This window comes from Lathamus discolor, chromosome 2, assembly GCF_037157495.1.
Source record: "Lathamus discolor isolate bLatDis1 chromosome 2, bLatDis1.hap1, whole genome shotgun sequence".
NCBI classification, from domain to species: Eukaryota; Metazoa; Chordata; class Aves; order Psittaciformes; family Psittacidae; genus Lathamus; species Lathamus discolor.
Window position 1 is genome coordinate 66,975,118 of NC_088885.1, and position 18,636 is coordinate 66,993,753.

General features: G+C 42.3%; 1 protein-coding gene across 11 annotated transcripts in view; it reads right to left on the minus strand.

Moving 5' to 3' along the window:
* ATXN1 (ataxin 1) overlaps positions 1-18,636 on the minus strand; it is a 255,986-nt gene that overhangs the window by 177,858 nt on the left and 59,492 nt on the right. The window contains exon 1 of one of the 11 annotated variants that reach the window (XM_065667306.1): positions 17,283-17,433. The exons of the other annotated variants lie outside the window; for them this stretch is intronic. The gene's annotated coding sequence lies outside the window, so the exon portion shown is untranslated. Of the gene's footprint in view, positions 1-17,282; positions 17,434-18,636 lie in introns of those variants that run through there. 11 annotated transcript variants of the gene reach the window in all.

Here is an 18,636-nt window from a genome sequence, read left to right on the forward strand (position 1 = left end):
CAATGAATGTGATTTTCACCAAGCATTGACACATTTGTACTACAGAAAAAAGTTTAATTAAAACAAACTGATAAAACCCTTCACTCCCATTTGATTATTTTTTGTTCAGAAGCACTTTCCACGTATCTTAAAAGCTTCCTTAAATTAATATCTGCTATTTAAAATTTGTGCATTTGAAAAGTAACAGCTGATTTGCAGACAAAAGCATGAGGTATTCTAATTTATCTTTTTTGAGCACTGAAGATTACTGGCATACATGAACAAATGGATGTGGATTCCCTCCACTTCAGATCCCATCAACATCATGAGCAACCCACTGGAAGCAGGAAAAGACCTGTAACTTGGAGGGTTTCTGCATCACAAGGTTTTGCTGCAAAATCTCTCTATCTGAATAAGCCAACGGGGCTTGCTCAGGCTCCAAACTATTCATGTGCTTAACTTCAGGGGCTTCAGGAAGTGAGCAGAAGCTCAGATTTGCAAGTTAAACACCCGCACAGCCAGAATTGTAATCCAAGCCAGTCAGCAGTACAGCTGTTAACTGTCTGGTGGAGTCAAACATGTCTCCTCTCCTCCCAGCTCTCCCTCTCTTTGTATTTCCAGAAGCAAGAAGGAGGATAAATAGGCCTTCTACATTAGTACTAATCACCTGTTAGTCACAGTAGTCTGAAAGGCAAACTGACACATCCACTTATTTTTACTGTTTCCAGTATTTATAGAATTATTTCTCCAGGACTGTGAAGTAGATGCCAGTTATTACTAGAATCTGGCATGCAGAAGCTCCTGTATATGAGAAAACATCATCAAACAATATGCAGCACATTAAAGGAACTTTTCATTTTCTGCCCTAATACTTTGTTTTTATCTCCTGAAAATATTTACCACACCACCTGATTATGTTTAACTGCTTATGTATTTTGAAAATACAAATTATGCCATCAGTCATTAACTGTATGACAGTAAACCTGCAATTACACAACCCCACAGGCTTGCACAGTGCACAAAGGTAGGCACAATCCAGCCCCAAGTGTCAGCACAGCATGAGACTACCCAGTCTTTACTGAACTTAAAGAAAACCCAGGAGATAGAACAGCTCACGTCATGCTCCGAAGAGCAAAACTTGGACCGGCTCTAACCCTGTGCCAGAGGGAGCTGAGCTATGTCTCCAGTTTATCCCTGCAGGCAAGGTGAGCAGAAGTGCTTGCAGAGGAAGAAGTGACTGGCAGACTTTCCCAAGTGTATAACAATGCTACTTTAAGACTGATTTCTCAGAGTTGCGCATCTACGACAAGAAGTTACTGGACCTCAGTCCTATGTTAAAACCTACCTTCATTCTTTCTCTTCCCTCTCCTACAGTTTGCTTTTGAGCTTATGCTCCTTATACAGAGCAGCACTGAAGATCTGGTCTTTTGCGTGTGTGTAGAAATATACACCCAGGGTGTCACCCTTCGCTGGGAGGAGGGGGATCCAATTCTTCTGGACTGTGACAGCTCAATATAATTTGCCCTATAACCACTGAGACTGACAGGCAACTTAAGGACATTGAGAAATCTGCCCTTAAGCTTTTACACTCATCCTCAATTCTATCTCTCCTATCACACTTAAAGCCCCTCCCTACACAAAACTGGCAATAACATCTGCAGCAAACTAGTAAGCAGAAAAGTAAGAGATTACAGTGTATGCATAAAATTCACGCTGCTTGGTATTTATTTCCAGTCTCATGTAGCTACCATAACACAATTAAACTATTCCCCCAATGCTAAACAGCTGGTTTCCTCTCTGTTGATGTGATATGCTATCTTGATTCACATGACACTGGATTCGCCCAAGGCTGCAACTCATTCACAAAGCTAGCACAAATGCCATGTCCCATTTCAGATCCAAATGAGGCTTTAAAACATTAGCCTAAATCTGCATAAGCCTCATGCCTGACTCATTCAGGGCAGAGACCATTGTGTGAGCAAGCCTCTCTGCGTTCAGAAGTCCCAACCTAACCAGTATGAGTGGCATGAGACAGGTAGCCGCAGAGGACTGCTCTTCTGCATCTCCTCATGATGTAGAAGGGAATGGCAATTGGTCCCACACAGATCTGCATGGTGCCAGTGATCTATTTATAAAGCTCTAGCGGGCTGAAACTGCATAGAAACTGCAACCAACTTTTCAGCTCTCAAACCGAAGAGGGGTGGATGTCTCTAATTCTGATTCCCATGGTGTTCCCTGCGAAAATGACAATCATTTTACTTCTGCGTGGGGGACAGCTGCTGGTGTGTTTTGTATGTCTTTCTCTGTAACACCTTCAAGATTCTTACACCTTAAGGATTATCACTTTGTCACTGAATTTTAGATTCCACATCTGTCATTTATAATACGGCCACCCAAATAAAATCCAGGATAAAACTTCTCCACTAGGTCAAGTTAGCCAGTAGGCACTATGACTTTCTCCCTTTTTTTTTTTTTTCCTCCTTAAACACGATAATAAAGAAACAACAAAAAAAAAAAAAGTCATTTAAAGTCATACTATATCCAACTGTCATTTGTAAGACTTTACTGTATTATTAGTCAGAGCTTCTGGTGACAATATAACCCACAAGGCTGAAACTTGAGTGGTTTATACATGTCATCAGAGCCTTAGATAAAAATGCCACCTTAGAAAGTGGGAGTATTTAATTTTCTATATTACTTTTGTACTAGTATAAAGCATTCACTTAATTTACATCAGTGACTTCTTAAGGTATTTGCAGCTGTTTGATCTTCTACAAATAATCTAGTTCTTTTTTTCAGATCTAATAGTGCTGAGTTCTTTAGGGTTTGGTTGCTTTGTTTTGTTTTGGGTATTTTTTTTTCTTTTCTCTATTTTTCCACACCAGAACACAGTGTTGCAAATGCAAAATTGTAATCCCCACCCACCAAATACCAAATACTTTTTATGAAGAGGCATGGATTAGTTATGTTATTTGGTTAACAGCTGCATGGTGTAGTGGCTGGTATGAGGTATCTGTATAAACACATGTCCACAGGCTGTAAAACAAATTTTCAGTTCCTGCAGAAAGGCTAAACCCCACTGAAAACTGCCTGTGAAAGAATGCTGTGACTCAAATTCACCACAGCCATAGTTGTGGACATTACAAACAGTTACACAGTACCAGTAATTGTGTACCATAACTTGATTACTGACTTTCCTAGTATTGAAAAAGCTCGTAAAAAACAGACTGTTATCAGACCAAAACATGTAAGAGAAAAAAATAAAAACAAAAAGTCATTGGAGTGAAAATTAATTAATTGTATAGGAGTTTCCCATCAGCTTGTATAGCTCCACTGCATCTCTGCTGTATTCATGGCTTGCATGTATGTGCATGCACGCACAGATACATACACACAATTTCGAGAACTTGAGGACAAAGAAAGAAATAAGTTTTATGAACAACCAACGAAGTAGAAATTGAAGAACTGATTCAGCAAACCAATTAACCACATAATTAATTTCCGTTATCTTCAGTGGAGCTTGACTACAGTTGAACTGTTTTGCTGAATGAGGGTCCTCAAAATACAGTGCTCCTCAATCCATTTATCTGATCATGGCTTTATAGGTGGAAAGAAACACTTGAAAAGAACTACAGGTAAGGAAATGCTCAGGTTTAGCAAACTAGAGCCTTGTAGGAAGGAGTTTTACTAGTTAAGAAAAACTCCATAGTGGCCTCGTAAATTTTCATCACCTCTAGCAGTTTCTGAATAATGCAATGGGCTTTCAGGCAGCTGTAATCTGCACAAGAAGTTCTACAATGTCTCAGCACTTCCTGGGGACTCGAAGCAGTAGGATAGCCTTGCAACACAAGCAGAGATTAATCATTTTCTAATGCACAGTAATAAATAATGTATCCCCCACAGTACATAAATTAAAGCTGTAATTCCATACTGATCCTGTGATGACACCAGAAACCCAAGATGGAATTTCAGCCTCGTTATGACCAGTCAGGATACACATTATTCCTAAAATGATGTTCTGAGAGTTGATAATGAACTGAGAAGTTCTGAAGGCATTACCAAAAAGAAGCAATGTGTAATTACAAGCAGAAAGCAAAACTATTAAGTCAGATATTGTTTGCAGAACTTGCTAAACTTAGCAGTGAATCTCATCCCTGAAAAGCCCACTCAGCAGATTTCTAGCAAAGCAAGTAAAGAGCACTACTACTAGCAAAACCCTGAAAGTTGTTCTAGTATCACAGAGCAATGCCTCCATCATAGTAAATAGAAAGAAATTACATGCTAAAAATCATGTTTGTACATTACAGAGTCCTTAAAATGCTGAATGCACCTCCTCTTACAACCACACACAGTATTTTACTCACAAGGCAAACAAGTATCCTACAGGTGCACCATGACAACCATACAGTATCAGGAGAAAGTCACAAATCTGCATTCCCATTTGGAAAGAAAGCGACTGAACAAAGCAAAACATTCATCATGACAATTGTTTAGTCCTTCCGATGAATAAATATGTGGTTTACATACTGTAAATGATCTAAAAAGCTTTCATGAAGAACATCGTCCTAATATTTTCCCTGCAGATAACTTCAACAAACTTTATTAAGGCTCTAAAGAGATTTTACAAGTCTAACAACAAGCATTCTAATGGAAAAAAGTTTTTAAGTATGACAACAGGGAGCCAAAACAATCATCTATCTAGAGTTAACTGCTATATTCAGCATGGTCTTAGCAAATCCCTCAAGATTTCAAGTAGGCCTGGAACCAGTTTGCTTTCAGACACAAGAAGAAAATAACTTTCTGACCATCTTACACAAACAAGGCATGAAACTTTACAGGATCAGCTGTGGCCTGAAGTGGCTAAAGTTCTGAACTTTTTCACACAATATTATTCACAAATTTATCTCTCTCCCCACCTTTTTTGATAATGTGAAATTCTAAAGTCATGCTCACTCTCTCTTGCTCTCCCCGTTTACATTCAAGCTTACAGAGCTGTAGAGAAGAGCAAGGAAAGGGAAGCCTGAAAATTATGAGGAAAAGTCAAAGGAAGTGGTGCAGGAAGTTGGTATTTTTAAAAGCTGAAAATGTTTAGGCCTAGAGTAACTGGTTTTGAGTATCTGATGATTCCCCACAAGCCACCATATTATTTGTTCCTTACCTCCCCTCTTTCCACTTCCCCTTTTTATAATGTAACATAAAGTGTTCAAACCTGAACACCTTGACTTACATTTCCTACATTCATATTTGAGCATCTTAACAGCAACAGCCTTGTATTCAAGGGGCCACTCACCTGGAGATACTTAGTGATTCTTCCATTCTCTTTTAATCACTCTGGTAACTAGTAAGAGTTAAAATCTGAATATAACTATTTATGTCTCTACATCTGCATTTAAGGACACCTGTTTTCCAAGAAGACATTTTCTCCCCTTTCGCCTTTCATGACTATCCATACAAATAAAAAGGTATCAAAAATCATGAGACAAGGACAAAGAAAGGAAGATAATCAATGCCTAAAGCTCCATGCCTCCATGGTATCACCTCTAAATAGCAACTTGAAACCTACTCAAGAGAATTACGTAAGTCATGACTCAAGAACTAAAGCAATGAGTGTCAAAATATTCAGAGAGACAGTACCCTCTGCTCCTAGTAGTAAAGAAGTAACTGCTGAGAATATGTAGTCCTTGCACTGTAGATAAAAAAGCAGTAAGAACTTAGAGATCCACAAAATCACAGAATGGTTTGGGTTGGAAGGAATGTTTAAAGATCATCTATTCCAAACCCTCCACTGCCATGCGCAGCAACACCCTGCACTAGATCAGGCTGCTCAAAGTCATCCGTTCAAAATCATCCACACAAGCTAAAGCTACACACTTCAGTTAACAGTAGTACCGTACTAGAAAACCTTCAATCAGATGTGATCTCAGAGGCTTGTTATATCTCAAATACTGATGTAAGCTCCAGAAAAAGTAGTAACATAATGCCTGAAGTATGCGTCCAACTGCTTTTACTCAGCGCTCAGAGAAAGAGACGGTTTTCTATAGGCTCTATTCTATAGGCTCTATTTCTATAGGCTAGTAGGTTACATTGCTCATGAAACACTGTTCATAAAGAATGGCAATCTAACAGAGACTAAAAGGTGACCCTGTAAATAAATGTCAGCTGCAAAATTGAATACCTCTCCTGGTCTGAGCTGAACAAACACTGCTATATTGACAGTGTAAACAAAATGCTGAGAAGAGAAATAAATCTCCAGTGAAAGAGAAAGAAGGAAAAAACTCAAGAAGTAAGGAAAAGGGAATGTGAGAGGGAGAGGGCACAAACTTAGGTTAGTGTAACTCTGACTGACCAATGCAGACTCTTCTCATGCTCATCACTACACCATCTGTGCTTGCGTATAAATGGGTTACCTATCATGCTATAATGTTCTCTTTCTTTGTGCAAATGTAACTTTCACTTTTATATATTCCAAAGACTATGTGACTTATTAATTCAGAAATTAATCTAAAATAATGCTTATATAATACACACCAGATTGATTCACAATCTCATTGCACTAGTCATACAAACGCATACTATAAATCAATGTTCAGAACTCCTTCCTCTGATCCGGGAATTACATTACAACACTGGCACTGTAAATTTAAAGACATCATGTACACCAAAGTCTGAGCACTAGCCTGTTAATTGGTTTTCCTTCCTTGCTCATTAGCTCAGCACACAACACAAGACATGTGGGTGAGGACTCACACCAGCAGCAGCAGTAAAAATTTCAGTGCTTGTAACCCAAGGAGAGGAGCAGGACTTCAGGACTGTGTAATTACAAGAAGGAGGAAAAAGTATGATTAATGAGTCCCTATGCCTGACACACCACAACTTGGAAGAAATGCCAGCACTTGTCACAACAAACTGTGTGGCGAGGACTTCCCCACCAACACTATACCCAGTGATGTGGGTTTTTCACCACAGAATTCTAATTTCCCCCCTGGAAAAAGGAAGTTGAAGGAGGAAAGTCCTTTTTCATAACATTTTTAAATTATTAATTCTACTAACTTAAAAAGACTCATGGCTAATGAGCTGCAATACAGGCATTAAGAATCCAAAAGCAGAAGCTCTTCCTGCCCATCCAACTATTGATGCTGATTTGCTTCTGACAAAATATAGGACAAATGAACACACTGCTAAAGCATACTGTGTTAATTATTCTGTGGTGCCATGTAGTAACCCTGATGGAAGTTCAAACTAATTGTGACGGATACAGATAGAAATGGTACTATATATAGTTTAAATTTGTATTCAGTCAAGTTGCAGCCATAGCATGGGAGGACCGAGTCGAGAGGCTGCACTACTGCCTAAATGATACCATCTTATGCTATTAGATTAAGTACTCCCGTGAGCTAAAACATTATAGAGGGGTAAGGTCCTGAAAAGCTATTTGAATGCTGTTTTGTAAACTTCACTATAGCTCCAATTCTCTGTTATTGATACCAACTTAATGAACCGGTTTACACTGCAAGCCCACACCAGGCTTAAAAAGTCAACTGGTTAGTGCACAGCGCTGAGAGCACCATAGGGAGCGCAGACACTTACAGACAACAAACAAACAAAGCCTTAATTTAGAGGAAAAAATTCTGGCCTCTGGAACGGCAAGAACGGCCCTGAGGTAGGAACTGGGAGTACATGGATAAACAGAAGCAATGCTATAGTCTACACAAGAGTGATTTCCAAAACTCATCCTCCCACAGCTTTACCAAAAAGCAGCTGGGTGAGCTCAGCAGCAGCAGCCAGATGCTGTTGAGTATCCCTGCAGGGCCCTGAAACCAAGTAAAACCCTGCTCACTGCTCAGCCCAGCCACACAGGACACCCATGCCCAGCCTACAGCCCATGGGCTACAATGCTGACCACCAAATGCCTGCTCCAGCCTGCCACCCACTGGCACCCATGAGCCCTCCAGCATCATTTGGCCCTGGGGAAACAGCACGGGCAGGCCCATCCCAGGGTACCTCTGCTTCAACTCCTGCAAGCCCACAGCACGTTGTGGGATGCAGTTCAAGCAGGATTTTATATCCAGCCTCTCTGAAGACAGCAGATCCCACATAAAACTCCACCTGTCAGAGGAGGGTCGGGGCTGAATCACTGCAGCTCAGACTCACAGAGGTGACACAGTGTACACCTAAATGTGGACATACCTAAACGTATAAACTGTACATATAAGCTTCCAACAAACCCACATTCACGTGCATTTACAGCATACGGTCTTATTTTCCAGTGCAAAAGTTTTGTTGCCTCACCCACGCTCCCGACAAAAAGAAAAAAATAAAATTAACAACTCTCCATTGGCTTCCCTCAATCATTAATCACATCAAACTAACAAACATTCTGGCATCAATGCTGTTTAAACAGCTTTCTCTCCACCCAAAATCCACTGGCAAATATTTTCACGTATAAGATGACCATCCCACAACCCTGCTTTTGATAGCTTATCTAAACTGAGTTCTCCAAGCCAGCACAGTAGAAAGTTCCTCTTTGGGAGGGGGATTGCAGGAAAGAAATGAGAGAGGGGCCTTTAAGATGAAATAAAAATAAGACTCCCTTGATCCCACCATGCCACGGCCCAGACATTCTCCCTGTGGGGGAAGAAAATGTTTCTTACTGCAGTGAGAGTTTTTGTAACATTTTTTCCCTTTATTTTTTTCCCCCCTGTGCAACTTTGCTTCCTGAAGAATGCTTCGTATAAAAGACATGACATTTGGCAACCCAGCTCTGCTGCTTAGTGAAATTCTTTGGCAAGTGCTCTACGTGCTGACTGCATTAAGTACATGAGTTTACTTATTTATTTATTTAGCTAGGCAGAAGTCAGAGGGAGCAAGCCATACAATTAATGTGCAGCATGGCACTGCTCCATCCAAAAAAAAATGGGAGAGGAGCTGGGGAGGGAGGGCCTGGAGCCTCTTCTTTTGGGAAACCATCAAGCACGGAGAGCTGTTTCTCCAACCTCAAAGTGTTGCTGCTGCTCTGGGGCATACACAGTGATTCTTGGATCTCAGGCATTTAGTGAACATCAATTAATTAATTAATTAAGCCTCAATTCCACAACAAAGGCAGGTATCATTACACGCCTATTTTGCATACGGGTAAAATGAACCACAGAGTAAACCTAAGCCTGTGCCGATCTCACCCAGTGTCCCGAGGCAGAAGGTACACTACCTTGCTCTTGCCGAGGCGAGAGCCTCCCAGCAGTGACCAGCAGGAGGGAATGGCACCAGCCGCCTGCACACCCACACTTCCTCTCTCACGTCCCAAGTGAAACCAGAAAACAGAGAAGTCTCCACATGCCACCATCTTGCAAGGATGCAGCCATGGCATGTGACTGTGAGGCACACAGACCTCCACCGATAAGCACTGATATCCTTTGCAGCACATCACGTGCCCATGACATACCTCAGTGCCATATGCAGCAAGTCAGGGACAGCACCATTCATATGTATCATCCACAGGCATGTTCTCACAAAAGCACAACATCTAAGGGTCAAGGACTTGAACAAGCAACCCCCATTTCCTATTCAAATGCCATGCGTTGGGCAAGGAGGGCCATATATTTGTGGATTGGAGTTATGGAGTGTATTAGTTTAGGCTTACAAGAAAACAAGATGCTTCTCAGAAACAATGTAATATTTTGCTTATGAGCACCATCAGCCCCATTTATTTACACCAGGGACTAACAAAGCTTGGCAGCACACCACCAAGGACACCCAGCAATAGCACATTCACAGCACCATGAAGTTTTCCAGGGAAACAGGAAGGTGAGATGGGAATGGGAGAGGACGTAACATACCCGCCCAGAGACCAAAGCCAATAGCTAGCCAGTCCAAGCTTGGAAGGATGAAGCTTCTGTATTTAGCCATGTGCCCCCCTGACATTTTCAGGTCAAGCTGCTAGCAGTGAAGGGCCTGATCTATCCAAGGCACACACACCACAAGGGAATGCTTGAACATGGCCTGGTGCCTTCCATGGGAAGGAGCTACCAAGTCTCCAGCCAACTGCAGATCAGGCAGAGAAGACTTTTCTCCATCTCAGAGAGCTGAGAGAGAACTGGAGAGTCTGCTTGATCAAGTGGTGCTGCTTCAAGGGTGCAGATAAATCTATCGTGCACTTAACCTTTGGAAAAGTTTTAAGCAGCTTGGTCTAAAAAAAATGTTACACATTTAGCACTGAAAAGTGTTTTCTACACACGTCTAGAAGAGACAGTTGTGTGTTCTCATCATTTGTGTGCCCCAATGAAAAAAGCGTAACTTTGCTCCTAAAAAAGAAAATTGACACAGCAATCTAAACATGTTTTCCAAGATGAGTAAGAGGAAAACTTTTTCTTTCTTTAATGAAAAAATCTGGCATTATCCAGAAGTTTTAAAACTTTTTCTTGGAATTTCTGTCCTTCATTTCTAGGCTACATTCTATGATATCAAAGTAGTTACCACAACAACAGTATACAAGCCCAATTCTACAAGGTTTATTCAAGGCAAACACATTTTAACCAGACTGCCGGTTTTAGCAGAAGTTCAATGTGACCAAGGGCTCAGGACAGTAAGATACAGAACTCAGCATCAGTTTAACTCTACAGCAGTCTTTGCCAATCATCTGACCTCAGTGGAGCACGTACCTTTGAAAAAGGATTTATGGATCTCAGTGCTGAAAAGGGCTAAAGGGACACAAATCTGTCCACAAAAAGATCACTGGGGAAATTCCCTTCACCTGAAGCAAGGAAATACCAAGCTTCAGTGGCACAACTCAGTCCTCCTCTTCAACCTGAAGACATATACACTAGCACTTCAAGTGGGGATTTCAAGCTTGGTGTAGTGTGTTACCAACTGGCACACAGAATGGTGTGCACAGAATCTAGGAGCTGATTCTGGAATTACAGGCCAAGAGCAAGCAAGGAAATCCGCAGCACAAGCTGTTTGAAGCTGTGGTCTCTCATTAGCCCAATATGCTGGCAAATTTGAAGAGGCTTTGGATCTGTGTGCATATACTAATATCTACATATGAAAGTGCACGTCCCAGTGCAAAATCTCACACCAAAACATTAACAAATTTTATTTTAACAGAAGAAACAAGTAATGTATTTTAGAGCAAGGCTGGCAATCTCAATAGCCTCAGGTGCAGAGATGCTATAAGGATTCAATTACACAGCCTAAAACTTAGTTACAGATGGTTTACTTGAGGAATCACAAAATCATTAGGGTTGGAAGGAGAAGGACAAGATTATGATAGGAAGACAAGACATGGAGGTAAAGGGTAGGCTAGAACAGAACACATGAGAGAGGGACAAGACTGGGTTGTTTTTGGCTTGACACCTGCCAAGTGAAAAAACAAGCGTGAGTCATAGTAAAGGTAACTCAAAGTGTGATGTGAGTGCACTGGAAAGCTGAGCACACCACACTGCATGAGTCAGCAGCACAGATAAAAAGAGTGATAAGAAGCAGCAGATGGGACATGTCTTTACTAAAACAACCCTACAGGGCACAGGCGTCCTTTGCTCTAATGAAGTGGTCGTGCCAAGCTCGTGCTGGCTCATAAGCTTGTGATACCATGAATCAAAGAACGCTGCGCACAGTCAGAAATGCAGCAGGCAAACAGGTGCTGACAGATCCACGTGCAAAAAAACACTGAAAAGCAAAGCAACAGCAACCCCACCGCCATACAAACACACCCTGACGAGCGCTCTGGGACACCACCCTCGGAACCACTCAGTCAGCGGGGTGGGGAGGAAGAGAAGGGGGAAGGAAGCTGTCACTGGGATCATGGCATTCAACTGGGCTGACAGCCAGCTTTTCTGTTCCTGCTAGTCAGACTCTGCCTTCCTGGTGGGTGCCAAGGGCAGGAGGCTGCAGCACTGCAGCCCCCCCAGCCTCTTTCTGCCTCATGGAGCCAGGAGGCAGCCACAGCCACACAGCTCATAAGCATTTCTAGAAGCCAAAAGGGTAACTAGGGCTATTTGTGGAACTATACTCCAGCATACCTGCAGCTCAGGTGGCTTTGCAAAACACCAGTTTAAAGCTCCACCTTTTAATTGAGGATTCCAAAACCCGTTTTGCTGTGAAAGCAGAACATTTAGCCTCAAGAGACCAAGCACCATGTTCTTGGATAGCACAAACCATACAGTCATACACGAGGCCGCATCACCTGTGAAAAGCAGCTACTGCTCTGACCACATAAAATGACCTGCAATGGTGGTTCTTCAGTGTCAGGAACCCTACTCATTGCACTTTTGAACCTAATCAGGAAAGACGAGGGCCCTCTGTCACAAGCTCAAAGAGGACAAAGATGTAAGGCAAAGCTCAAATCACCTTTCATCTCATTTCTTGGCTGAGGTAAAATTATACTCTGCCTGAGAGGGTATAAGTAAAATGCTCTATTTTTAGACACAAGATTCTGCTTCATCAGGTTCATCCAATTTCTAAGAAACAAACTTTGGCAAAGGTCTGCATTTGAGGGGCATGAAAGATAACTTGTTTCATTTTCTTTTAGTGCAGCTCATTGCATGACAAGCATAAATCTAGAGCAAATCTGCTTTAGCCACATATACATGCCAGCTGTTTTATTCGGGAGAGATAGTCCCTACATTCTAGCAAAATATATATATATATATTTCACTTATCCCAGTCTGTCCTGCCAAAATAAGCATGTTGTGTCCAAGTATTTCAATGGAGTTAGGAGATGTATCTATTCCCCCTGCTCCAAACATCCTTATATATAGATTTCAAAAGCTGGCAGGTATGCCGAGGAAGAGCAGTTGCTGAGCCTAACACACTCTGCACAGCAGCAGATCTATTGTAACAGATCAACAGGCACAGAGAGAGAGAGGAAAGAGCCATACCCTCCTTCTTTACACACGTCCTTGCTTTCAAATGCAGCTTTATGGAGATAATGACAGTAACTGCATGTCTAAAATAAAGCTGGACTGAGAGCCAAGGCTCATGCAGGCTCATTGACAGCAGAGCTTTCCTCTGTACTTTGGTCACAGACTTTTCTAACCCAAGCATGTCCTTCCAAGAAGTAGGTAGAGGAACTGCTCTCCTACGGACATTGTAAGCATTAGTAAAGGGGGAGGGCGGTCAGCTTGTAAGAGAAACAGTGAAGTTAACTTTTCATTTCCTGTCAGTTTTAATCTTGTCTAGAGGTTTTGCTAGCTGCTACTTCCATTTTCTGGCCTGCCTGCAGAGGAACTGCTCTCTTTACTCATTCGCAGAAGGTCCCTCTTAACTGCCTGCACTTAGTGTCTCTGGTACTCCTGAAATCCACCCAACCCTGCCCACCATCCACTGGCTGCAGCAGTAGTGAATCAGTCTGCAACCACAAATCACTGTGCTGACCTCCCTCTTGTACCTCTATAAACAAGTGTACTCCTGATTACAGCTTCCACTCACAATCTGTTTAAAAAACAAACAAACAAAAAAAAGTTGAAATGCACAGGATTCATGGAAGTTGATGCACAACTTTTTTTTTTTTTCTTCAGAGTCTAATCTTCTTCTCTTTCCCCTTGAAGGGTCTGGCCATGCAGAAACACCCTTATACCCATTTTAATGCTGATTTTCACACTCCATGGGCTCTTTGATTTTCTTTGAGCTCATGATGCCAGTGCTTCTATATATTCTGCAACCGATCCCTGAAATGCACTGCACAATTTGCACATAGACACAAAGTGTCAACTAACCTAATTAGCGACAAATTGTGATCAGAACTCAGATGCACGCTCAGTGAGGACTCCTTTGTCCTCAGCACGGAAACGTGCTGCACCAACATAACTCCCACCACAGGGCTCTTGGGCCCTCACCACAGAGGCTGCTGAATGGTGACAAACCATCACTGATAGCTCTGCAAAAAGGTCTCTACATCTCTTGGCCACAGCAATATACACACTTCTGCACATCTGCTTTCTGAAGAAGCTGTCAGATGCACACATCCATCTAATCCAAGATGTAAGACACAGCTAGGCAAGGATGACACCCTGCATCAAAGGTGGCCGAGGATGGATGTCAGGCTGGGAGAGCAGAAGGCAAAGGTGTAAGCAATAGAGCACAGAGCTCACATTGGTTAAGTGTTAACCAGCACAGTAGGTGCTAGGCGCAGTAACTTCTTCACATGTGAACTCTGACCAGAGACAATGACAGCAAGTGTGCACAGCAAAAGAAGTCATAGCTAAGACAGATGAAAGTGGGGGAATCACCTGATCCTTTGCTGTGCACATCTCTCAAGATTTATCTCAGCACCACATCTTTAATTCCATTCCCAGTTTCCAAGAACTGGCCTTCATGACATGCAGTAGGCACAGAAAATTTGTCTTGCAGCTTTACTTGCAGCTCCTGTTTGCAAAGCTCCCTAAGAAGAAAAGCACCAGACTCCCCAAGTGATCAGTGTTATCACACTTGATCCATATGTGCCTTGAGCTTGCTGCCCCCGTGGGACCAACAGCCATTGCTGCCTTTTCCTCGGAGAGATTATGTAGCACAGCAGAAAATAACTGACTGCATTCCTAAAATCTCTCAACAATGCTCAGTCTCACTTCCTCATTTACAACGGGATGAATTTGAAAGACAGAGCCACTTTTGCAAGATCCAAGAACGTGACAGGAACACAACAGCAAAGCCTCAAGCCATGTTCCTCTCCCCAGTCTGCTCTGCTACGCTCTTCTCTCCCTCTGGGCACAGTGGAGCGAGGTCACCACCTCCCACATACCGACTAAGATATAAGTGACCTCTCTCACGCATTTACATGTGTAAATTAAGACATACTTTAAACTAAGTTGTGATGATCCATATTACATTTAAATACTGAATCTATCAAAACCATTTGAAGTCAGGTTGGTTTTTTTAAGTCATATTTAGAGCAGGACATGTTTACTGCTGAAGTCTCAAAGACAAATCAAACCTTGGAACTAACAGTGGTTACTGACTACACTTCTTAGACCAGGACTGACTGATAAGCTTGCAGTAGCAATTTCTTCTGGCAGGCTAGATAGGGTAACTACATCATTTCAGTGCATTTAGCAGGCTGAGTTGAATACTTATAAACATCAGAAAGGAACTGGAAGTTGTAAAAGTAAGAAAATAGGAGTTCAAATAATTTCTTAACAGAAGTGACGTGCAAGAGTTCAGGATCCATGATCCACAAAACTCTTATCTAAGATACCATGACAAAAAAATAAATTGACTTAATAGCTACAATTAACTGTTCCTTTTAAAAATGGCTTAATTTTAATGCAAAACAAGGGGGTTTTGTTTTGGTCTTGGTTTTTCTTTTGTTCCCTCCCATTTCCCAGCTCCTATTTTAAGGAAGCATTTAGTTATGTGACAGAAATGTTTCAAAATCTCTTCTTGTGCATTTTTGCTGAACGTTTATTTTCATGTGAATGTAGCCTGATAAAAGTCACATGCAAAAATATAATCTAGTAAATAGTGAAAACATAGAACAACTACAGGCCCACGGAAATCTATCTTGCACCAGATTGCTGGTGGAACATCTGTAGAAATATAACATAGACTAAGTTTAAAAAAAAATATATCATTTCAAGTACTGAAATCATTCCCTTCTTTAAGGACCATAATTAAAAGGAGTAAAAGCAAAACAAATTTTAGAAGAAACCTTATTTTAATAAGGTTTTACTGCTTACTGATTTTAATCACAACTGAAAGCAGCAATTTAAGTCCCCCTGAAGAACTCTCCACAGAAGTAGCAGTGCTGATTCATTTCTCATGAGATGGGACACTCAAGATCATGAAGAAGAATGTTAGTTTGCTGACACATGGCAGATACATAAGGACAGGCACAAATGCACACCAGCATTTCACATTTAAGAAACGCAACAGGCTAAAATACATGCACATATATGCACAAGTGAATACATGCCCTCATTCTGTTATCACACTCAATCGGGACACAGACCTGCATAGCAGCAAACTAGAAGGAGGAAGGTTTCACAAAGAGGTATAGTCCAGCAACTCTTGAGAACTCAGGGCAGTTCTTCCAGATGCAGAAGCACGAGGACTGGCTCAGCAGCAGGTTTCTTGGCATAAGCACAGCGCTGCATGGCCGGGGACATGAACACGTGGTGATGTCTGACTGCTCGGAGTTAGCGTGGATCCTGCCAAGATTACTATAAGCCTTGCTAGATCCGTGCTGGGCAGATGGTGACTCTGCACCATTCTCCGCCAGTGCTCCTAGTCCCAGGATGACAGTGACAAAACACCGCTCAGTGCTTTCAAGCCTAGAGCTGCACTAGGAGACAAGGAGCCTGGCTGCTCTCACCAGACCCAAACTTCCTGGCCCTACCAACTCATGAACGTCTCCTACATGTGTCCTGCAGAACCTCCGCCACCTAGGCTGTTCCCACAGACCGTAGCAGCACAGACCTGCTCTGCCCTGCCCTGCCCAGCAAGGGGGACAGGGGAAGGTGTGTTTCAAAATGCTTTTTTGTTCTGCAGCAGCACCTGAGTTAGAAGGCTTCAGGGGACCTGCAGAAACTTGCAAAGTCATGGACATGATCCTCCACAAGAGCAAAAGGAGGAGGAAAGTGCTCATGGGGATACCACAAGCCATTTCTCAAGTCAGGAGGTTACACTATCGGGAAGAACCTCCCCTTTCCCTCCGTGCTGCTGCTCCTATATGCTGAACGGCAAACACGCAGGGAGATGCAACCATGATAGCTGCAGGAGCTGCCAACGTGTTTTCTGGCATAAAGAAGCAACAGACAAGCTTGAGGTTTGTTCTTCAATTGCTATCTCATGCACTTAATGTAATGAGAAAATGGAGAAGAATAACTTATGTATATAGATAGCAGTGAGGTAATTAAAGCCTAGTTCTTCTCAGCTTGCTCCCTGACTCTACCTAAAAAAGCTACATAAGTGCACGAACATTTAGGTCAAAAGTACATCATCTCTCTTTTACAGCTCTACTGTAAAACGCCTATGCCTCATGGAGTACTGCTGGCTTTACTACGGCCACACTGTGTATTAGTGAGTACTGATTGTGTTTGCACAATATTTCAATAAGCACAGCCAACCAACTTTACTTCCTCTATTTCTGGATAGAGTAATATATTTACAGGAACAGCCTTTTGAAATGTTCCAGTAAAATTAGTTTACTCAGATTGCTTCTTTAAAAAAAACAAAACCAACAAACTAGAACAGAGAGCAGAAGGATAATGTCACCACTCTTTTGTGCATAAATCAGCTGTCTATTTATCAGTGATATGCTGCAATAACAAATTGCCACTATCTCTGGAGTTATGTGCTGGGTTATTTGAGATTACCTAAGTCCATAGGATCACAAAAAGTAATAATCTTCATTATTTCCTGGGAAATGACCTTCAGAAGCATGTGTTCCACCTCCTTCCCCGAAGCAGCGCCCAAAATATTCCTGGAGGAAGTTTGTCTGTTTTATAAAAACCTCCAGTGACGATGCTTCCATGGCTTTCTCAAAGGCAAATAACTACAGCATCAAAATACCCTTATCACTTGAAAGTTTTCTTAAGTGTTTACTTAAGCCTAGCCACCTCCAAATTAAGTGCATTTCTTCTCATCCTAACCCCTGCAGTTGTGCAGTACAATTTATTCCCTTTCTCCCTGTAGGAACCTTCCACATACTTGAACACTTCTATCACGTCTGTTACTGGCCTTCTTGCCTGTAGACTAAACAATCCCATTTCTTTCATCTTCTTTCCCAGGTCATGCTTTCCAAATCTTTGATCATTTTCACTGTCTTCTCCCTGGATGCCATCCAACTGGCTCTTGACTATGTTGTGCCCCAACCTAGATGTTGAGCCATTTCCAATACTGAGTGGAGTGGATGGGTTATTTCGTGCCTTTTCTTTACAAACCCTAAAACAGTGGTTTTTTGAGGGACAGGGATGTGTAAACCTTGTTCCTTGTACAACTGTATGACACCCACAGTCTCAGGTCTATGATTCCCTTCACATGCACTGTACTGCACACATGGATGAGGCCCGGAGGAGCACCTTGCAGGTGCTCATGATGGAGCTGCAGGGCCTCCATCTCCAGGGCTGGAGTGGAAGCAGGGAAGGGAAGGATGAGCTGCCCACTCAGCAGAGCACTGGCAGCCCAGATCCCAGGGGACTGGAGAGCAGGACTAGCTGCGGCTAGTTTTTGTTGTGGTCTGGGAGCCAGCTGTGATTTTGAACACCCTATTCAACTAAACCAGGCCAAATTGCCTCCAGCACAGCCCAATTCCAGCTCACAGACCTTCTGTAGGACCACTACTGAGTCAGCCATTCTGTATCTTGTGTCAAGCAACTGGGTATTTCTATCCCTGTACGCTGCTTCTAAGTTTGTATCCTGGTATTTTTCAACCTAAACTACCCCTCCACTTAGCCAGGGCAGGTCTAAACTTTAAGCCTGCTCTCCAAGGAGCCTGCAGCCCCTTCAAGCTTCTTATCCTATGTAAATTTAATAACTGCCGTCTCTGCTCCATCAATCATTTCAATAATGAAAACAGTGAGTATTACCAAAGCCAGGACAGACCCCTGGGGAATCTCACTCACTCCAGTCTTGCAGTTTAACAGCAAATCATGAATAACTACTTATAGTGCCAGGTGAAATTCTGTGCACCCACATTTCAGACTGGCTGATCAGACACCCAGCCTGCTT